Source organism: Octopus bimaculoides, chromosome 1 (assembly GCF_046866305.1).
Source record: "Octopus bimaculoides isolate indiv1 chromosome 1, ASM4686630v1, whole genome shotgun sequence".
Taxonomy (NCBI): Eukaryota; Metazoa; Mollusca; class Cephalopoda; order Octopoda; family Octopodidae; genus Octopus; species Octopus bimaculoides.
The window spans coordinates 1,562,403-1,586,092 of NC_142928.1; the positions used below are offsets into that span (position 1 = coordinate 1,562,403).

Sequence of the window (23,690 nt, forward strand, 5' to 3'; positions counted from 1 at the left end):
CAATATTCCAAGTTAGGTTGGACGCACTAATTAATATTTGCTGCAAAGCCTTCTTCTATCGTTAACAACTAATATTAGAATAAGCAGGAGGCTATCAGAAAATGATAAGTACAGAGGTCGATTTGTTCGGCTAAAACGTCTTCAAGGCGGTGCGTCAGCGTGGCCGCGTTCTATTGACAAAAGCAAGTAAAAAGTAAAAAATAAAAGATGAGCTGTAGATCATGTATAATACTATGACGGATTGATAATTATAATAAACCGATCATAGAACATTACATTCTATCACAAATGATGTGTTCCATAGAGTAAAACAGATGGACATGAGAAAGAGTTGGATTTAAGAGCTTTCGATTTTAGTGTTCATTGTAAAAGCCTTCGATTTCATCAGTTGGCTCGTTGGTCTAGGGGTATGATTTTCGCTTAGGGTGCGAGAGGTCCCGGGTTCGAATCCCGGACGAGCCCAATTTTCGTTTTCTTTTGTTTTGTTTTTTTGTAATGGCTTGAATTACTCTCTTAGTCTTTTACATTCTTCTTCTCCTTTTAACTTGTTTCAGTCATTTTGACTCTGGTCATGCTGGAGCAACGCCTTTTAGTCGAAGAAATCGACCCACTGGAATTATTCTTTGCAAACCCGGTACTTATTCTATCGGCGTCTTTTGCCGAACTGCTAGGTTAAGGGGACGTAAATACACCAACATCCATTGTGAAGCGGTGATGGTAGTGATGGTGGGGGACAAACACAGATACAAACCCACAAATATATACATACATACGTGTATATATATATATATATATATATATATATATATATATATATATATATATATATATATATATATATACATATATACGACGGGCTTCTTTCAGTTTCCAAGCAAATCCACTCCCAAGGCTTAGTCGGCCTGAGGCTATAGTAGAAGACACTTGCCCAAGGTGCTACGCAGTGGGACTGAACCCGGGACCATGTGGTTGGAAAACAAGCTTCTTAACACAAAGCCACGCCAGCGCCTATTCATGTTAAAAACTCCCGTCCGTTTCTCGATCCTTGTCGAATTTACGTCGAATTTATTTTTCGTCCTTTAATTGCTTTAGCCACTGGACTGCGATCATGCTGGAGCACTGAAGGGTGTAGTCGAATGAATCCACAATACCTATTTTTTGTGTCTGATATTTATTTTATGGGGTTTCTATCACCGAACCGCTATATCACGGCGACATAAACAAACCAACAACAGCTGCCAAGCGATAGAATGTTGGCGCCAAAGGCAAATACATACATACACCAACACATATGCGCGTACACTCTCTCACTAACACATATACACACACATAAACAGAGATATAGAGAGAAAGAGCGAAAGACAGAAAGAGAAGTTCAACAGCCACACATCAAGCTATTGTAGAAGATTCTTGTTTAAGTACAACTCCATGAGACTGAACTCGCCACTACATACTTACAATTACTAGATAATTTTCAGCGGGAATTGTCAGTTGGCTCGTTGGTCTAGGGGTATGATTTTCGCTTAGGGTGCGAGAGGTCCCGGGTTCGAATCCCGGACGAGCCCATTATTTTTCTGCTTTTTTTTTTATATTTACACTTCTGATACTATATTATTTAAAACGTTTTTTTCTTTATTTCCTCAACCCAATTTTAAATTCTGTAGATTTTTATGAGTTACTTTCAGCTTGAAACTTTTTCGCAAAGATTTATTAACATAAGCACAGGCGTGGATGTTGGGAAGAAGCTCCCCAACTACTTCTGCTCATGATCAGAGATGCACATATCGCCAGCCACCAAGGGACATGCTCAACTGGTTAACGTCAAACAACTGACAAGCAAATCTGTGGTATTAAGCAGAATATTTGCTGTAGCCTATCTTTTATACCAAGACAAAACAATGTACGTGATAACACTTCCAATCAATTAAGATCAGAAGCCACGAGAACCACTGCCTGGTACTGCATCCGGGCATTTATTATTATTATTATTATTATTATTATTATTATTATTATTATTATTATTATTATTATTATTTGTCAGAGTTATTTCATCACATATTCTGTAAACCTCTTCTATGACTTCCTGTTCTTTGTTTCTCCTCTCCCCTCTGGTTTTGCCCTGTCCATTCCATCTTCAGACTGAATAGGTAGGCCGAGATCATCCCCAAATAATAACAATATCTATTTTTATTGCTCTTCCATTTGTTAAACTTTAAATGTGGAAACACATTCCATGATGGACAAGAAAGTTTATGATTCCTACAGAAGGCTTTTGATTACAGACCGGTTATGTAAACTGAACATTCACACAGAAAAGAAAATAGAAAAACAAAAAACACGATATGAACATTATTTAATGCAACTTGCAAGTTTTTTTGCAAAGAATTTGGCATAGTAAATTGAACGAGTTTGTGTTTTTGATATTTCGCATGTTTCGAGGGAAGCGAGCTGGCAGAATCGTTATCATGCCGGACAAAGTGCTTAGCAACATTTTGCCCGTCTTTACGTTCTGGGGTGAAATTTTTTCACCCTTTCGGGGCTGAAATAAGTAGGGGTTGAACGCAGGAGTCGATGTAATCTAACCCTTTCGCTCAGAACGTCGAACCTTGTGCCTATAGGATATTTCCGATGTTTCAGAATATCTCCGGTTATTATTGAATAAAATAATTAACCGGTAATCATCTGTGAATTGAACCTGAGACCTCTCGCATCGGAGAAGAGAACCACACCTCTGAACCAGTGGTTCTTAACCGGAGTCCATATAACAGTTTTGTGGGTCCACATATGCAAAATAATAAATTGGGTCCACAATATTATTTTACTGGCCCATGGAAAGATTTTGCTTTGGATGCATTCATTACAAGGAACCGCCATGTTTCTCTCTCTAATTTTTCACATACGTTTTCAAACTCGGAACTTAGAAAACTGATAAGGAGGATACAGGAGGCGGTCGAAAAAGCCAGCTTCTATATATGGCTGAAGCGGGAAGACCGAATATGGCTTGAAAGTCATAACATGTCTAGGTGAGACAGGCTGACACTGAAGTGGCTTCGCGCCCTCCATTGTCAGTTAAAGTTCAGACAGTGTCATGTGACAACTTGCTGGAGCTACTTGCTGGAGCCTAGCAGCGGGAAGTTTAGACAGTGTCATGTGACAATATGCTGGTGCTGCCTACTGGACCCTAGCAGCGGGAAATTTAGATAGTGTCAAGTGACAACGAGCTGGGGCTGCCTGCTGGAGCCTAGCAGCAGATATAAAAAGGGGAACTTGACACGACGATCAGTCGGACGCTGACACTTGTTGATGCTGCATCGAAGAGGCCAGGGAATAGAAGAAAGAAGACGCACCCAACACCAGAGCTGAAGACACCTCCGAAAGGAGGGGCCCCGCCACGTCAAAACGGTAGAGGAGTAGGGGCCGAAACCGGACGTGGTTCCTCCTGATGATGTCTTCAGCTAACTGGATCCTATAAAGGAGCTGTTGTGGTAGCAGACCACGAAACATGGTTGAAATTCCTCAGGAACCGACATAGTTCCGCCAAACTGAATATGCGATCAGCAAAATAATAATTTTGAAAGCAGTATCTGTAAAATTAACTTTCAAACATCTAATGGCTATGGGAATGGTGGCCCACCTGAAAAAGTACCCGAAGGGGACCATAGATAAAAAAAAAAGTGGTTGAGAGTCACTGCTCTAGACAAGTGTCTTCTACTCTAGCCTCCGGCCGACCAAGTTCTTGTTTTTTGGGGAATCTGATGGAAGCCCGCCGTAATACATACATACATACATACATACATACATACATATATATATATATATATATATATATATATATATATATATATATATACTATTATTTTACTAGTTTCAATCATTTCACTGTGGCCATGCTGGATATATATATCTGTGTGTGTGTGTGTCTTATTTCTGTGTTTGTCGTCCTCAACAGCTTGGCAGCCGGTGTTGGTGTTTTTATGTCACCGTAACTTAGCGGTTGATCAATAGCAAAAACGACAAAATACGCAACTGGCTTCCAAAAAAGAAATAAGTACTTGGGTTGATTCGCTTGACTAAAATTGTTCAAGATGCTGCCCCAGCATGGCCGCACTCTAATGACTGCAACAAGCAAAAATGCAAAGGTATGTAGCGAAATAGATACACATGCGTGCAAGTTGAGGTTCAGAGTTTACTACTTCCCGTATATTTTCGGATTCACTTATTAATATTTGCTTTTTAAGAAGAAATATGATAATTTAGACTACCGCGAGCAAGCGAGGCTCGTTGGTCTAGGGGTATGATTCTCGCTTTGGGTGCGAGACATCCCGGACGAGCCCTGTCATTTTTAAATAAATAAAATAAAATAACTGTTACTCTATATTTGCTACAAAATATTTTGGCACAGAAATAAATCTAAAATGCGGAACGAAAACTCTAAGCAGTGATGTGCGCAGTTCGAAACTCACAGCGTTTCGCTTTCCGGTTTCTGGGGCTGAAGAGGAGAAAACCCCCGAGAAGTGCATCCCTTCATCAGCCTGCTTAGTGAATACTCCAAACTTACGTAGTTTGTTTACACCTAACTGTCTACAGAGGGAAATTTTTCCACTGAGAAATACAGTGAATATTTTTCTTTCGGGTTTGAATATTCTCCAAACATTTTATTTTAGCATCCACGAAGGATGAAAGAAGTTCGATCTCACGGGATCAATAAAATAAGCGCCAGTTAAACACTGGCATCGATGTAATCGACTTGCCCTTCTCCCCAAAATTCAAGGCCCTGTGCTTATAATAGGAAGAAAATAAAAATGGTTTCGCAAATTTCTTCAATTTCATTGAATCGATAAAATGATTCTCTGTTTAACCCTTGAAGCGGTGATTCTACTTGGCGTGAAATAGAAACATAAGTGTGAAAGAAAAGTTTCAGAGTTTACTATTTCTTATATATGTTCAATTCTTGTTTTCACAGTTGGCTCGTTGGTCTAGAGGTAAGATTTTCGCTTCGGGTGCGAGAGGTCCCGGGTTCGAATCCCGGACGAGCCCCTTAATTTTTATGATATTACACTTTTTAAAACACCGTTTGAAATATCTGTAACTCAATTCTAAATTCGAGATAGTTTGATGTGTTGAATTCAACTTGCAAGGAAGGTTTTATTGCAAAATTTTTGGCATAGTAAATTGAACGAGTTTGTTGTATCATTTTATTTTGTCGAACCGCTATGTTACAGGAACGTAAACACACCAGCATCGATTGTCAAACGATGTTGGGAGGGACAAATACAGACACACAAACATATACACACACACATACATGTATATATATATATATATATATATATATATATATATATATATATATATATATATATATATATATATATATATATACGACGGGCTTATTTCAGTTTCCGTCTACCAAATCCACTCACAAGGTTTTGGTCGGCCCAAACCTAAAGTAGAAGACACTTGTCCAAGGTGCCACGCAGTGGGACTGAACCCGAAATCAGTTGGTAAGCAAGCTACTTACCGCACAGCCACTCATACGTGTGTATGTATGTATGTATGTATGTATGTATGTATTTGTGTTTGTCACCCTACCATTGAGGGTTTCAACTCCTAAACCGCGTGGAGCGTTGTGTTCCTGAGTAAATCACTTCAACTCATTTTGTACTGTGATCACTTCGACACCTGACGTGTGGTACACTGTGCACCTGTTTAGGTAACGTTGATTTGAGGGGAGGAGCGAGCCAATGTACAGCACATACATTTGATCATTAGAAACAAATCATTTGCATAGGTCGTTCGGCAAAATAGCTGAACACACTTCCGTCGTCTTATATATATTTACCCGCAATTTACTCTTTTACTCTTTTATTTGTTTCAGTCACTTGATTGCGGCCATGCTGGAGCACCGCCTTTTGTCGAGCAAATCGACTCCAGGACTTATTCTTTGCAAGTCAGGTACTTATTCTATTGGTTCCTTTTGCCGAACCGCTAAGGGGTCGTAAACACACCATCGGTTGTCAAACGATGTTGGTGGGACAAACACACACACACAAACATATACACACACATACATACATACATACATACATACATATATATATATATATATTTATATATATATATATACATATATATATATATATATATATATATATATATATATATATATATATATATATATACATATATATATATATATATATATATATATATATATATATACAAGAATAAGGGCAGAGAATCGTCAATTAATAATAGAATTAATAATTAACAATTTTGCCAAGTAGTTCAGTATGAAAAAAACCTTTATCGGTAGAACTATTTATCATCATAAATATACAGGGATTAGCAATTGAGTTGCTTCTCCAACATACTGAAAATTCAGAAATAGCAGTCAAAGAACTACTGATTCCAAACTACAAATTTTCTCTAAAGCGGATGGCGATATTTATGGCACACATAGAACAAAAAACCGGAGGGAAAAGCGTAAACAAAACCAAGCCTTTAGTTAATTGGATACGAATCGTTTCATGGTTAAGTGAATGGAAATTTCACTATTCCAATCTTCAGCCCAAATATTCTGATAAATTTGAAAGTGTCTCTAAAAAAATTCACGGTAATTTTTGGCCATGCGACACCAAAAATCAACGATAAGAAAGGCACTTACGAATTCATCGGCTAGCGAGTTCAGGCACCTCACCTCAAAGAAAATCTATTCCATGTGCGTCACAAATAGTCCCGTATGAAAAAGTCCTGTGTGGAAGGATTTACGGTTTAACCATCTAACTTAGAGATATCAAATATAAAATATACAAGAATAAGGGCAGAGAATCGTCAATTAATAATAGAATTAATAATTAACAATTTTGCCAAGTAGTTCAGTATGAAAAAAACCTTTATCGGTAGAACTATTTATCATCATAAATATACAGGGATTAGCAATTGAGTTGCTTCTCCAACATACTGAAAATTCAGAAATAGCAGTCAAAGAACTACTGATTCCAAACTACAAATTTTCTCTAAAGCGGATGGCGATATTTATGGGACACATAGAACAAAAAACCGGAGGGAAAAGCGTAAACAAAACCAAGCCTTTAGTTAATTGGATACGAATCGTTTCATGGTTAAGTGAATGGAAATTTCACTATTCCAATCTTCAGCCCAAATATTCTGATAAATTTGAAAGTGTCTCTAAAAAAATTCACGGTAATTTTTGGCCATGCGACACCAAAAATCAACGATAAGAAAGGCACTTACGAATTCATCGGCTAGTGAGTTCAGGCACCTCACCTCAAAGAATATTTGGGCTGAAGATTGGAATAGTGAAATTTCCATTCACTTAACCATGAAACGATTCGTATCCAATTAACTAAAGTCTTGGTTTTGTTTACGCTTTTCCCTCCGGTTTTTTGTTCTATGTGTGCCATAAATATCGCCATCCGCTTTAGAGAAAATTTGTAGTTTGGAATCAGTAGTTCTTTGACTGCTATTTCTGAATTTTCAGTATGTTGGAGAAGCAACTCAATTGCTAATCCCTGTATATTTATGATGATATATATATATATATATATATACATATATATATATATATATATATATATATATATATATATATATATATATATACGACGGGCTTCTTTTCAGTCTCCGTCTACCAAATCCACTCACAAGGCTTTGGTCGGCCCGAGGCTATAGTAGAAGACACTTGCCCAAGGTGTCACGTAGTGGGACTGAACCCGGAACCATGTGGCTGGTAAGCAAGCTACTTACCACACAACGAATTGACTGTAAACCAAAATGCAAACAATGGGGACGCAGCGGTGCAGGAGACTTATTGGTCTCCATGATCCTGTTTTCGGGGTCCACGGGCCACGGGTTCGTATCCAGCACCATCTGAACTTTTTGTCGCTTCACTTTCATTCATATTTCATAAATAAAGGGTAAGTCACCCGATGAAGCTAGTGGCGATTCTTGTCGTTAAAACACTTGAAACGGCGTTGCCTACCTGACACCTAGCATTTATTGCAGTGTAAGGCGGCTTACTGGCAGAGGCGTTAAAACGCCGGGCAAAAGGCTTAGCGGTATTTCGTCCGGCTTGATGTTCTGAATTCAAATTCTGCCGAAGTCGACTTTGCCTTTCATCTTTTCGTGGTCGATAAAATAAGTACCAGTTGAGCACTGGGGTCGATGTAATCAACTTACCCTTGTGCTAAAAACTTGATACCAATATCTGTTCACTGACAGATTAACCAGTGTTAAAACTATATCGGTTTGTCTGATTTGTCGTTCTGGCATCCGGAATTTGGCTACCTGTCGCTGATGATCCGCGATATGGAGAAATCCCGTGATACAACAGTGCCATGTGCCGGTGCTACCGAAATATCGTCTGCCCATATTATATCTGTTTCTAAGCATTTGTCATCTACACGGATAATTTCTTGGGACGTTTACCGCAGTCTACGGCGTTATAAACAATATTCCAAGTTAGGTTGGACGCACTAATTAATATTTGCTGCAAAGCCTTCTTCTATCGTTAACAACTAATATTAGAATAAGCAGGAGGCTATCAGAAAATGATAAGTACAGAGGTCGATTTGTTCGGCTAAAACGTCTTCAAGGCGGTGCGTCAGCGTGGCCGCGTTCTATTGACAAAAGCAAGTAAAAAGTAAAAAATAAAAGATGAGCTGTAGATCATGTATAATACTATGACGGATTGATAATTATAATAAACCGATCATAGAACATTACATTCTATCACAAATGATGTGTTCCATAGAGTAAAACAGATGGACATGAGAGAGAGTTGGATTTAAGAGCTTTCGATTTTAGTGTTCATTGTAAAAGCCTTCGATTTCTTCAGTTGGCTCGTTGGTCTAGGGGTATGATTTTCGCTTAGGGTGCGAGAGGTCCCGGGTTCGAATCCCGGACGAGCCCAATTTTCGTTTTCTTTTGTTTTTTTTTTTTGTAATGGCTTGAATTACTCTCTTATTCTTTTACATTCTTCTTCTCCTTTTAACTTGTTTCAGTCATTTTGTCTCTGGTCATGCTGGAGCAACGCCTTTTAGTCGAAGAAATCGACCCACTGGAATTATTCTTTGCAAACCCGGTACTTATTCTATCGGCGTCTTTTGCCGAACTGCTAGGTTAAGGGGACGTAAATACACCAACATCCATTGTGAAGCGGTGATGGTAGTGATGGTGGGGGACAAACACAGATACAAACCCACAAATATATACATACATACGTGTATATATATATATATATATATATATATATATATATATATATATATATATATATATATATATATACATATATACGACGGGCTTCTTTCAGTTTCCAAGCAAATCCACTCCCAAGGCTTAGTCGGCCTGAGGCTATAGTAGAAGACACTTGCCCAAGGTGCTACGCAGTGGGACTGAACCCGGAACCATGTGGTTGGGAAACAAGCTTCTTACCACAAAGCCACGCCAGCGCCTATTCATGTTCAAAACTCCCGTCCGTTTCTCGATCCTTGTCGAATTTACGTCGAATTTATTTTTCGTCCTTTAATTGCTTTAGCCACTGGACTGCGATCAGGCTGGAGCACTGAAGGGTGTAGTCGAATGAATCCACAATACCTATTTTTTGTGTCTGATATTTATTTTATGGGGTTTCTTTCACCGAACCGCTATATCACGGCGACATAAACAAACCAACAACAGCTGCCAAGCGATAGAATGTTGGCGCCAAAGGCAAATACATACATACACCAACACATATGCGCGTACACTCTCTCACTAACACATATACACACACATAAACAGAGATGTAGAGAGAAAGAGCGAAAGAAAGAAAGAGAAGTTCAACAGCCACACATCAAGCTATTGTAGAAGATCCTTGTTTAAGTACCACTCCAAGAGACTGAACTCGCCACTACATAGTTACAATTACTAGATAATTTTCAGCGGGAATTGTCAGTTGGCTCGTTGGTCTAGGGGTATGATTTTCGCTTAGGGTGCGAGAGGTCCCGGGTTCGAATCCCGGACGAGCCCATTAATTTTCAGCTTTTCTTTTATATTTACACTTCTGATACTATATTATTTAAAACGTTTTTTTCTTTATTTCCTCAACCCAATTTTAAATTCTGTAGATTTCTATGAGTTACTTTCAGCATGAAATTTTTTCGCAAAGATTTTTTAACATAAGCACAGGCGTGGATGTTGGGAAGAAGCTCCCCAATTACTTCTGCTCATGATCAGAGATGCACATATCGCCAGCCACGAAGGGACATGCTCAACTGGTTAACGTCAAACAACTGACAAGCAAATCTGTGGTATTAAGCAGAATATTTGCTGTAGCCCATCTTTAATACCAAGACAAAACAATGTACGTGATAACACTTCCAATCAATTAAGATCAGAAGCCACGAGAACCACTGCCTGGTACTGCATCCGGGCATTTATTATTATTATTATTATTATTATTATTATTATTATTATTATTGTTATTATTATTATTATTATTATTATTTGTCAGAGTTATTTCATCACATATTCTGTAAACCTCTTCTATGACTTCCTGTTCTTTGTTTCTCCTCTCCCCTCTGGTTTTGCCCTGTCCATTCCATCTTCAGACTGAATAGGTAGGCCGAGATCATCCCCAAATAATAACAATATCTATTTTTATTGTTCTTCCATTTGTTAAACTTTAAATGTGGAAACACATTCCATGATGGACAAGAAAGTTTATGATTCCTACAGAAGGCTTTTGATTTCAGACCGGTTATGTAAGCTGAACATTCACACAGAAAAGAAAATAGAAAAACAAAAAACACGATATGAACATTATTTAATGCAACTTGCAAGTTTTTTTGCAAAGAATTTCGCATAGTAAATTGAACGAGTTTGTGTTTTTGATATTTCGCATGTTTCGAGGGAAGCGAGCTGGCAGAATCGTTATCATGCCGGACAAAGTGCTTAGCAACATTTTGCCCGTCTTTACGTTCTGAGGTGAAATTTTTTCACCCTTTCGGGGCTGAAATAAGTAGGGGTTGAACGCAGGAGTCGATGTAATCTAACCCTTTCGCTCAGAACGTCGAACCTTGTGCCTATAGGATATTTCCGATGTTTCAGAATATCTCCGGTTATTATTGAATAAAATAATTAACCGGTACTCATCTGTGACTTGAACCTGAGACCTCTCGCATCGGAGAAGAGAACCACACCTCTGAACCAGTGGTTCTTAACCGGAGTCCATATAACAGTTTTGTGGGTCCACATATGCAAAATAATAAATTGGGTCCACAATATTATTTTACTGGCCCATGGAAAGATTTTGCTTTGGATGCATTCATTACAAGGAACCGCCATGTTTCTCTCTCTAATTTTTCACATACGTTTTCAAACTCGGAACTTAGAAAACTGATAAGGAGGATACAGGAGGCGGTCGAAAAAGCCAGCTTCTATATATGACTGAAGCGGGAAGACCGAATATGGCTTGAAAGTCATAACATGTCTAGGTGAGACAGGCTGACACTGAAGTGGCTTCGCGCCCTCCATTGTCAGTTAAAGTTCAGACAGTGTCATGTGACAACTTGCTGGAGCTACTTGCTGGAGCCTAGCAGCGGGAAGTTTAGACAGTGTCATGTGACAACTTGCTGGTGCTGCCTACTGGACCCTAGCAGCGGGAAATTTAGACAGTGTCACGTGACAACTAGCTGGGGCTGCCTGCTGGAGCCTAGCAGCAGATATAAAAAGGGGAACTTGACACGACGATCAGTCGGACGCTGACACTTGTTGATGCTGCATCGAAGAGGCCAGGGAATAGAAGAAAGAAGACATGCACCCAACACCAGAGCTGAAGACACCTCCGAAAGGAGGGGCCCCGCCACGTCAAAACGGTAGAGGAGTAGGGGCCGAAACCGGACGTGGTTCCTCCTGATGATGTCTTCAGCTAACTGGATCCTATAAAGGAGCTGTTGTGGTAGCAGACCACGAAACATGGTTGAAATTCCTCAGGAACCGACATAGTTCCGCCAAACTGAATATGCGATCAGCAAAATAATAATTTTGAAAGCAGTATCTGTAAAATTAACTTTCAAACATCTAATGGCTATGGGAATGGTGGCCCACCTGAAAAAGTACCCGAAGGGGACCATAGATAAAAAAAAAAGTGGTTGAGAGTCACTGCTCTAGACAAGTGTCTTCTACTCTAGCCTCCGGCCGACCAAGTTCTTGTTTTTTGGGGAATCTGATGGAAGCCCGCCGTAATACATACATACATACATACATACACACATATATATATATATATATATATATATATATATATATATATATATATATATATATATATATATACTATTCTTTTACTAGTTTCAGTCATTTCACTGTGGCCATGCTGGATATATATATCTGTGTGTGTGTGTGTCTTATTTCTGTGTTTGTCGTCCTCAACAGCTTGGCAGCCGGTGTTGGTGTTTTTATGTCACCGTAACTTAGCGGTTGATCAATAGCAAAAACGACAAAATACGCAACTGGCTTCCAAAAAAGAAATAAGTACTTGGGTTGATTCGCTTGACTAAAATTGTTCAAGATGCTGCCCCAGCATGGCCGCACTCTAATGACTGCAACAAGCAAAAATGCAAAGGTATGTAGTGAAATAGATACACATGCGTGCAAGTTGAGGTTCAGAGTTTACTACTTCCCGTATATTTTCGGATTCACTTATTAATATTTGCTTTTTAAGAAGAAATATGATAATTTAGACTACCGCGAGCAAGCGAGGCTCGTTGGTCTAAGGGTATGATTCTCGCTTTGGGTGCGAGGGGTCCCGGGATCGAATCCCGGACGAGCCCTGTCATTTTTAAATAAATAAAATAAAATAACTGTTACTCTATATTTGCTACAAAATATTTTGGCACAGAAATAAATCTAAAATGCGGAACGAAAACTCTAAGCAGTGATGTGCGCAGTTCGAAACTCACAGCGTTTCCCTTTCCGGTTTCTGGCGCTGAAGAGGAGAAAACCCCCGAGAAGTGCATCCCTTCATCAACCTGCTTAGTGAATACTCCAAACTTACGTAGTTTGTTTACACCTAACTGTCTACAGAGGGAAATTTTTCCACTGATAAATACAGTGAATATTTTTCTTTCGGGTTTGAATATTCCCCAAGCATTTTATTTTAGCATCCACGAAGGATGAAAGAAGTTCGATCTCACGGGATCAATAAAATAAGCGCCATTTAAACACTGGCATCGATGTAATCGACTTGCCCTTCTCCCCAAAATTCAAGGCTCTGTGCTTATAATAGGAAGAAAATAAAAATGGTTTCACAAATTTCTTCAATTTCATTGAATCGATAAAATGATTCTCTGTTTAACCCTTGAAGCGGTGATTCTACTTGGCGTGAAATAGAGACATACGTGTGAAAGAAAAGTTTCAGAGTTTACTATTTCTTATATATGTTCAATTCTTGATTTCACAGTTGGCTCGTTGGTCTAGAGGTATGATTTTCGCTTCGGGTGCGAGAGGTCCCGGGTTCGAATCCCGGACGAGCCCCTTAATTTTTATGATATTACACTTTTTAAAACACCGTTTGAAATATCTGTAACTCAATTCTAAATTCGAGATAGTTTGATGTGTTGAATTCAACTTGCAAGTAAGGTTTTATTGCAAAATTTTTGGCATAGTAAATTGAACGAGTTCGTTGTATCATTTTATTTTGTCGAACCGCTATGTTACAGGAACGTAAACACACCAGCATCGATTGTCAAACGATGTTGGGAGGGACAAATACAGACACACAAACATATACACACACACATACATGTGTATATATATATATATATATATATATATATATATATACGACGGGCTTATTTCAGTTTCCGTCTACCAAATCCACTCACAAGGTTTTGGTCGGCCCAAACCTAAAGTAGAAGACACTTGTCCAAGGTGCCACGCAGTGGGACTGAACCCGAAATCAGTTGGTAAGCAAGCTACTTACCGCACAGCCACTCATACGTGTGTATGTATGTATGTATGTATGTATGTAGGTATGTATGTGTGTTTGTCACCCTACCATTGAGGGTTTCAACTCCTAAACCGCGTGGAGCGTTGTGTTCCTGAGTAAATCACTTCAACTCATTTTGTACTGTGATCACTTCGACACCTGACGTGTGGTACACTGTGCACCTGTTTAGGTAACGTTGATTTGAGGGGAGGAGCGAGCCAATGTACAGCACATACATTTGATCATTAGAAACAAATCATTTGCATAGGTCGTTCGGCAAAATAGCTGAACACACTTCCGTCGTCTTATATATATTTACCCGCAATTTACTCTTTTACTCTTTTATTTGTTTCAGTCACTTGACTGCGGCCATGCTGGAGCACCGCCTTTAGTCGAGCAAATCGACTCCAGGACTTATTCTTTGCAAGTCAGCTACTTATTCTATTGGTTCCTTTTGCCGAACCGCTAAGGGGACGTAAACACACCATCGGTTGTCAAACGATGTTGGGGGGACAAACACACACACACAAACATATACACACACATACATACATACATACATACATACATATATATATATATTTATATATATATATATACATATATATATATATATATATATATATATATATATATATATATATATATATATATATATATATATATAAATATATACATATATATATATATATACATATATATATATATATATATATATATATATATATATATATATATATATATATATATATATATACGACGGGCTTCTTGTCCGTCTCCGTCTACCAAATCCACTCACAAGGCTTTGGTCGGCTCGAGGCTATAGTAGAAGACACTTGCCCAAGGTGTCACGCAGTGGGACTGAACCCGGAACCATGTGGCTGGTAAGCAAGCTACTTACCACACAACGAATTGACTGTAAACCAAAATGCAAACAATGGGGACGCAGCGGTGCAGGAGACTTATTGGTCTCCATGATCCTGTTTTCGGAGTCCACGGGCCACGGGTTCGTATCCAGCACCATCTGAACTTTTTGTCGCTTCACTTTCATTCATATTTCATAAATAAAGGGTAAGTCACCCGATGAAGCTAGTGGTGATTCTTGTCGTTAAAACACTTGAAACGGCGCTGCCTACCTGACCCCTAGCATTTATTGCAGTGTAAGGCGGCTTACTGGCAGAGGCGTTAAAACGCCGGGCAAAAGGCTTAGCGGTATTTCGTCCGGCTTGATGTTCTGAATTCAAATTCTGCCGAAGTCGACTTTGCCTTTCATCTTTTCGTGGTCGATAAAATAAGTACCAGTTGAGCACTGGGGTCGATGTAATCAACTTACCCTTCTCCCGAAACTGCTGGCCTTGTGCTAAAAACTTGATACCAATATCTGTTCACTGACAGATTAACCAGTGTTAAAACTATATCGGTTTGTCTGATTTGTCGTTCTGGCATCCGGAATTTGGCTACCTGTCGCTGATGATCCGCGATATGGAGAAATCCCGTGATACAACAGTGCCATGTGCCGGTGCTACCGAAATATCGTCTGCCCATATTATATCTGTTTCTAAGCATTTGTCATCTACACGGATAATTTCTTGGGACGTTTACCGCAGTCTACGGCGTTATAAACAATATTCCAAGTTAGGTTGGACGCACTAATTAATATTTGCTGCAAAGCCTTCTTCTATCGTTAACAACTAATATTAGAATAAGCAGGAGGCTATCAGAAAATGATAAGTACAGAGGTCGATTTGTTCGGCTAAAACGTCTTCAAGGCGGTGCGTCAGCGTGGCCGCGTTCTATTGACAAAAGCAAGTAAAAAGTAAAAAATAAAAGATGAGCTGTAGATCATGTATAATACTATGACGGATTGATAATTATAATAAACCGATCATAGAACATTACATTCTATCACAAATGATGTGTTCCATAGAGTAAAACAGATGGACATGAGAGAGAGTTGGATTTAAGAGCTTTCGATTTTAGTGTTCATTGTAAAAGCCTTCGATTTCATCAGTTGGCTCGTTGGTCTAGGGGTATGATTTTCGCTTAGGGTGCGAGAGGTCCCGGGTTCGAATCCTGGACGAGCCCAATTTACGTTTTCCTTTGTTTTTTTTTGTAATGGCTTGAATTACTCTCTTATTCTTTTACATTCTTCTTCTCCTTTTAACTTGTTTCAGTCATTTTGACTCTGGTCATTCTGGAGCAACGCCTTTTAGTCGAAGAAATCGACCCACTGGAATTATTCTTTGCAAACCCGGTACTTATTCTATCGGCGTCTTTTGCCGAACTGCTAGGTTAAGGGGACGTAAATACACCAACATCCATTGTGAAGCGGTGATGGTAATGATGGTGGGGGACAAACACAGATACAAACCCACAAATATATACATACATACGTGTAAATATATATATATATATATATATATATATATATATATATATATATATATATATATATATATATATACATATATACGACGGGCTTCTTTCAGTTTCCAAGAAAATCCACTCCCACGGCTTAGTCGGCCTGAGGCTATAGTGGAAGACACTTGCCCAAGGTGCCACGCAGTGGGACTGAACCCGGAACCATGTGGTTGGGAAACAAGCTTCTTACCACAAAGCCACGCCAGCGCCTATTCATGTTAAAAACTCCCGTCAGTTTCTCGATCCTTGTCGAATTTACGTCGAATTTATTTTTCGTCCTTTAATTGCTTTAGCCACTGGACTGCGATCATGCTGGAGCACTGAAGGGTGTAGTCGAATGAATCCACAATACCTATTTTTTGTGTCTGATATTTATTTTATGGGGTTTCTTTCACCGAACCGCTATATCACGGCGACATAAACAAACCAACAACAGCTGCCAAGCGATAGAATGTTGGCGCCAAAGGCAAATACATACATACACCAACACATATGCGTGTACACTCTCTCACTAACACATATACACACACATAAACAGAGATATAGAGAGAAAGAGCGAAAGACAGAAAGAGAAGTTCAACAGCCACACATCAAGCTATTGTAGAAGATCCTTGTTTAAGTACCACTCCATGAGACTGAACTCGCCACTACATAGTTACAATTACTAGATAATTTTCAGCGAGAATTGTTAGTTGGCTCGTTGGTCTAGGGGTATGATTTTCGCTTAGGGTGCGAGAGGTCCCGGGTTCGAATCCCGGATGAACCCATTAATTTTCTGCTTTATTTTTATATTTACACTTCTGATACTATATTATTTAAAACGTTTTTTTCTTTATTTCCTCAACCCAATTTTAAATTCTGTAGATTTTTATGAGTTACATTCAGCTTGAAACTTTTTCGCAAAGATTTTTTAACATAAGCACAGGCGTGGATGTTGGGAAGAAGCTCCCCAATTACTTCTGCTCATGATCAGAGATGCACATATCGCCAGCCACCAAGGGACATGCTCAACTGGTTAACGTCAAACAACTGACAAGCAAATCTGTGGTATTAAGCAGAATATTTGCTGTAGCCCATCTTTTATACCAAGACAAAACAATGTACGTGATAACACTTCCAATCAATTAAGATCAGAAGCCACGAGAACCACTGCCTGGTACTGCATCCGGGCATTTATTATTATTATTATTATTATTATTATTATTATTATTATTATTATTATTATTATTATTATTATTATTATTATTATTATTATTCAGTAGTTTTATTTTTATAACGTGCTTTCACTTCACTACCGAGCGCAGCTCTGTGCGCCTTGGGTATGTGCTGTGGTTTGCTGTGGTGCTCTTATGTTTACTGTATTGAAAGTGTTTTGCGTAGAATGTGTGCAGTACCCAGTAGTGCAATTTTCTGTATGTTATATATATTTGTAAGTCCTGGTGTTTTTGTTATGTATTTGTCTGAATATTTTTTTTTTATACCTAAGGCACCTACTATGATAGGAATTGTTTCTGTTTTTAGATTCCACATTCGAGTTATCGCTATTTCCAGGTCTTTGTATTTTGAAAGTTTTTCCATTTCTTTTAGAGAAACATTGTCATCTGCTGGTATTGATACATCAATTAGAAAGCATTTTTTTTCTTCATGATCTTTGACAACTATATCTGGTCTTTTTATTATTATTATTATTATTATTATTATTATTATTATTATTATTATTATTATTATTATTATTTGTCAGAGTTATTTCATCACATATTCTGTAAACCTCTTCTATGACTTCCTGTTCTTTGTTTCTCCTCTCCCCTCTGGTTTTGCCCTGTCCATTCCATCTTCAGACTGAATAGGTAGGCCGAGATCATCCCCAAATAATAACAATATCTATTTTTATTGTTCTTCCATTTGTTAAACTTTAAATGTGGAAACACATTCCATGATGGACAAGAAAGTTTATGATTCCTACAGAAGGCTTTTGATTTCAGACCGGTTATGTAAGCTGAACATTCACACAGAAAAGAAAATAGAAAAACAAAAAACACGATATGAACATTATTTAATGCAACTTGCAAGTTTTTTTGCAAAGAATTTGGCATAGTAAATTGAACGAGTTTGTGTTTTTGATATTTCGCATGTTTCGAGGGAAGCGAGCTGGCAGAATCGTTATCATGCCGGACAAAGTGCTTAGCAACATTTTGCCCGTCTTTACGTTCTGAGGTGAAATTTTTTCACCCTTTCGGGGGTGAAATTTTTCACCCTTTCGGGGCTGAAATAAGTAGGGGTTGAACGCAGGAGTCGATGTAATCTAACCCTTTCGCTCAGAACGTCGAACCTTGTGCCTATAGGATATTTCCGATGTTTCAGAATATCTCCGGTTATTATTGAATAAAATAATTAACCGGTACTCATCTGTGACTTGAAACTGAGACCTCTCGCATCGGAGAAGAGAACCACACCTCTGAACCAGTGGTTCTTAACCGGAGTCCATATAACAGTTTTGTGGGTCCACATATGCAAAATAATAAATTGGGTCCACAATATTATTTTACTGGCCCATGGAAAGATTTTGCTTTGGATGCATTCATTACAAGGAACCGCCATGTTTCTCTCTCTAATTTTTCACATAGTTCAACCGACATAGTTCCGCCAAACTGAATATGCGATCAGCAAAATAATAATTTTGAAAGCAGTATCTGTAAAATTAACTTTCAAACATCTAATGGCTATGGGAATGGTGGCCCACCTGAAAAAGTACCCGAAGGGGACCATAGATAAAAAAAAAAGTGGTTGAGAGTCACTGCTCTAGACAAGTGTCTTCTACTCTAGCCTCCGGCCGACCAAGTTCTTGTTTTTTGGGGAATCTGATGGAAGCCCGCCGTAATACATACATACATACATACATACACACATATATATATATATATATATATATATATATATATATATATATATATATATATATATATATATACTATTCTTTTACTAGTTTCAGTCATTTCACTGTGGCCATGCTGGATATATATATCTGTGTGTGTGTGTGTCTTATTTCTGTGTTTGTCGTCCTCAACAGCTTGGCAGCCGGTGTTGGTGTTTTTATGTCACCGTAACTTAGCGGTTGATCAATAGCAAAAACGACAAAATACGCAACTGGCTTCCAAAAAAGAAATAAGTACTTGGGTTGATTCGCTTGACTAAAATTGTTCAAGATGCTGCCCCAGCATGGCCGCACTCTAATGACTGCAACAAGCAAAAATGCAAAGGTATGTAGTGAAATAGATACACATGCGTGCAAGTTGAGGTTCAGAGTTTACTACTTCCCGTATATTTTCGGATTCACTTATTAATATTTGCTTTTTAAGAAGAAATATGATAATTTAGACTACCGCGAGCAAGCGAGGCTCGTTGGTCTAAGGGTATGATTCTCGCTTTGGGTGCGAGGGGTCCCGGGATCGAATCCCGGACGAGCCCTGTCATTTTTAAATAAATAAAATAAAATAACTGTTACTCTATATTTGCTACAAAATATTTTGGCACAGAAATAAATCTAAAATGCGGAACGAAAACTCTAAGCAGTGATGTGCGCAGTTCGAAACTCACAGCGTTTCCCTTTCCGGTTTCTGGCGCTGAAGAGGAGAAAACCCCCGAGAAGTGCATCCCTTCATCAACCTGCTTAGTGAATACTCCAAACTTACGTAGTTTGTTTACACCTAACTGTCTACAGAGGGAAATTTTTCCACTGATAAATACAGTGAATATTTTTCTTTCGGGTTTGAATATTCCCCAAGCATTTTATTTTAGCATCCACGAAGGATGAAAGAAGTTCGATCTCACGGGATCAATAAAATAAGCGCCATTTAAACACTGGCATCGATGTAATCGACTTGCCCTTCTCCCCAAAATTCAAGGCTCTGTGCTTATAATAGGAAGAAAATAAAAATGGTTTCACAAATTTCTTCAATTTCATTGAATCGATAAAATGATTCTCTGTTTAACCCTTGAAGCGGTGATTCTACTTGGCGTGAAATAGAGACATACGTGTGAAAGAAAAGTTTCAGAGTTTACTATTTCTTATATATGTTCAATTCTTGATTTCACAGTTGGCTCGTTGGTCTAGAGGTATGATTTTCGCTTCGGGTGCGAGAGGTCCCGGGTTCGAATCCCGGACGAGCCCCTTAATTTTTATGATATTACACTTTTTAAAACACCGTTTGAAATATCTGTAACTCAATTCTAAATTCGAGATAGTTTGATGTGTTGAATTCAACTTGCAAGTAAGGTTTTATTGCAAAATTTTTGGCATAGTAAATTGAACGAGTTCGTTGTATCATTTTATTTTGTCGAACCGCTATGTTACAGGAACGTAAACACACCAGCATCGATTGTCAAACGATGTTGGGAGGGACAAATACAGACACACAAACATATACACACACACATACATGTGTATATATATATATATATATATATATATATATATATACGACGGGCTTATTTCAGTTTCCGTCTACCAAATCCACTCACAAGGTTTTGGTCGGCCCAAACCTAAAGTAGAAGACACTTGTCCAAGGTGCCACGCAGTGGGACTGAACCCGAAATCAGTTGGTAAGCAAGCTACTTACCGCACAGCCACTCATACGTGTGTATGTATGTATGTATGTATGTATGTATGTATGTATTTGTGTTTGTCACCCTACCATTGAGGGTTTCAACTCCTAAACCGCGTGGAGCGTTGTGTTCCTGAGTAAATCACTTCAACTCATTTTGTACTGTGATCACTTCGACACCTGACGTGTGGTACACTGTGCACCTGTTTAGGTAACGTTGATTTGAGGGGAGGAGCGAGCCAATGTACAGCACATACATTTGATCATTAGAAACAAATCATTTGCATAGGTCGTTCGGCAAAATAGCTGAACACACTTCCGTCGTCTTATATATATTTACCCGCAATTTACTCTTTTACTCTTTTATTTGTTTCAGTCACTTGACTGCGGCCATGCTGGAGCACCGCCTTTAGTCGAGCAAATCGACTCCAGGACTTATTCTTTGCAAGTCAGGTACTTATTCTATTGGTTCCTTTTGCCGAACCGCTAAGGGGACGTAAACACACCATCGGTTGTCAAACGATGTTGGGGGGACAAACACACACACACAAACATATACACACACATACATACATACATACATACATACATACATATATATATATATTTATATATATATATATACATATATATATATATATATATATATATATATATATATATATATATGTATATATATATATATATATATATATATATATAAATATATATATATATATATATACATATATATATATATATTTATATATATTTATATATATACATATATATATATATATATATATATATATATATATATATATATATATATATATATATATATATGTATATATATATATACGACGGGCTTCTTGTCCGTCTCCGTCTACCAAATCCACTCACAAGGCTTTGGTCGGCCCGAGGCTATAGTAGAAGACACTTGCCCAAGGTGTCACGCAGTGGGACTGAACCCGGAACCATGTGGCTGGTAAGCAAGCTACTTACCACACAACGAATTGACTGTAAACCAAAATGCAAACAATGGGGACGCAGCGGTGCAGGAGACTTATTGGTAAGCACACCATCGGTTGTCAAGCGATGTTGGGGGGACAAACACACACACACAAACATATACACACACATACATACATACATAAATACATACATACATACATACATACATACATACATACATACATATATATATATATATATACTTATATATATATATATATATATATACATATATATATATATATGGGAGAATATACAAAAAATAACAACAGACGAGGACAGGTGGTGTAAATAACAAAAGTATATATTAGTATGACGCTCGGGAATACGGAAAGTCTTTGACGTTTCGAGCTACGCTCTTCAACAGAAAGAATACGGAGACAAGGAGAAAAACACGGAGAAAAAAAATTGAATAGTGTTCAGTAAAAAAGGATGATAAAGGAGGTTTACAAAAGTGGAAAAGTTCCAAAGATTTTTAGACGTCGTGGTATATTGAAGCGATTTCCAATCAGAAGATGGGTCCAGTGTAAATCCGTGGGTAGGAGAGGTGCAGCCGGAGGGTATAAAGTTCAGAATCAAACAGTCCAGATCCAGAAGGAAAGAAGGTAGAATCCAAAAGTTGGTAGTGTGTGATGACAGGAGACAGGATTAGCTGGTGCGACCACGTGAGCGTGTATTATATGTGGGAGAATATACAAAAAATAACAACAGACGAGGACAGGTGGTGTAAATAACAAAAGTATATATTAGTATGACGCTCGGGAATACGGAAAGTCTTTGACGTTTCGAGCTACGCTCTTCAACAGAAGGAATACGGAGACAAGGAGAAAAACACGGAGAAAAAAAATTGAATAGTGTTCAGTAAAAAAGGATGATAAAGGAGGTTTACAAAAGTGGAAAAGTTCAAAAGTTTTTTAGACGTCGTGGTATATTGAAGCGATTTCCAATCAGAAGATGGGTCCAGTGTAAATCCGTGGGTAGGAGAGGTGCAGCCGGAGGGTATAAAGTTCAGAATCAAACAGTCCAAATCCAGAAGGAAAGAAGGTAGAATCCAAAAGTTGGTAGTGTGTGATGAGAGGAGACAGGATTAGCTGGTGCGACCACGTGAGCGTGTATTATATGTGGGAGAATATACAAAAAATAACAACAGACGAGGACAGGTGGTGTAAATAACAAAAGTATATATTAGTATGACGCTCGGGAATACGGAAAGTCTTTGACGTTTCGAGCTACGCTCTTCAACAGAAGGAATACGGAGACAAGGAGAAAAACACGGAGAAAAAAAATTGAATAGTGTTCAGTAAAAAAGGATGATAAAGGAGGTTTACAAAAGTGGAAAAGTTCAAAAGTTTTTTAGACGTCGTGGTATATTGAAGCGATTTCCAATCAGAAGATGGGTCCAGTGTAAATCCGTGGGTAGGAGAGGTGCAGCCGGAGGGTATAAAGTTCAGAATCAAACAGTCCAAATCCAGAAGGAAAGAAGGTAGAATCCAAAAGTTGGTAGTGTGTGATGAGAGGAGACAGGATTAGCTGGTGCGACCACGTGAGCGTGTATTATATGTGGGAGAATATACAAAAAATAACAACAGACGAGGACAGGTGGTGTAAATAACAAAAGTATATATTAGTATGACGCTCGGGAATACGGAAAGTCTTTGACGTTTCGAGCTACGCTCTTC

The 23,690-nt window shown here is 38.4% G+C and overlaps 11 non-coding genes across 11 annotated transcripts; all 11 read left to right on the forward strand.

The window, feature by feature from the left end:
- Positions 1–390: 390 nt before the first annotated feature.
- On the forward strand, positions 391–462 carry Trnap-agg (transfer RNA proline (anticodon AGG)). The gene has a single exon. It is a non-coding gene; the product is annotated as a tRNA-Pro (tRNA).
- Positions 463–1,493: 1,031 nt separating this feature from the next.
- Positions 1,494–1,565, forward strand: Trnap-agg (transfer RNA proline (anticodon AGG)). The gene has a single exon. It is a non-coding gene; the product is annotated as a tRNA-Pro (tRNA).
- Positions 1,566–4,965: 3,400 nt separating this feature from the next.
- On the forward strand, positions 4,966–5,037 carry Trnap-cgg (transfer RNA proline (anticodon CGG)). The gene has a single exon. It is a non-coding gene; the product is annotated as a tRNA-Pro (tRNA).
- A 3,825-nt stretch (positions 5,038–8,862) lies between these two features.
- On the forward strand, positions 8,863–8,934 carry Trnap-agg (transfer RNA proline (anticodon AGG)). Its single transcript has one exon. It is a non-coding gene; the product is annotated as a tRNA-Pro (tRNA).
- Positions 8,935–9,963: 1,029 nt separating this feature from the next.
- Positions 9,964–10,035, forward strand: Trnap-agg (transfer RNA proline (anticodon AGG)). Its single transcript has one exon. It is a non-coding gene; the product is annotated as a tRNA-Pro (tRNA).
- Positions 10,036–12,767: 2,732 nt separating this feature from the next.
- Trnap-ugg (transfer RNA proline (anticodon UGG)) lies at positions 12,768–12,839 on the forward strand. The gene has a single exon. It is a non-coding gene; the product is annotated as a tRNA-Pro (tRNA).
- A 631-nt stretch (positions 12,840–13,470) lies between these two features.
- Trnap-cgg (transfer RNA proline (anticodon CGG)) lies at positions 13,471–13,542 on the forward strand. The gene has a single exon. It is a non-coding gene; the product is annotated as a tRNA-Pro (tRNA).
- A 2,467-nt stretch (positions 13,543–16,009) lies between these two features.
- Positions 16,010–16,081, forward strand: Trnap-agg (transfer RNA proline (anticodon AGG)). Its single transcript has one exon. It is a non-coding gene; the product is annotated as a tRNA-Pro (tRNA).
- Positions 16,082–17,111: 1,030 nt separating this feature from the next.
- Trnap-agg (transfer RNA proline (anticodon AGG)) lies at positions 17,112–17,183 on the forward strand. The gene has a single exon. It is a non-coding gene; the product is annotated as a tRNA-Pro (tRNA).
- A 2,627-nt stretch (positions 17,184–19,810) lies between these two features.
- Positions 19,811–19,882, forward strand: Trnap-ugg (transfer RNA proline (anticodon UGG)). The gene has a single exon. It is a non-coding gene; the product is annotated as a tRNA-Pro (tRNA).
- A 631-nt stretch (positions 19,883–20,513) lies between these two features.
- On the forward strand, positions 20,514–20,585 carry Trnap-cgg (transfer RNA proline (anticodon CGG)). The gene has a single exon. It is a non-coding gene; the product is annotated as a tRNA-Pro (tRNA).
- Positions 20,586–23,690: the final 3,105 nt, after the last annotated feature.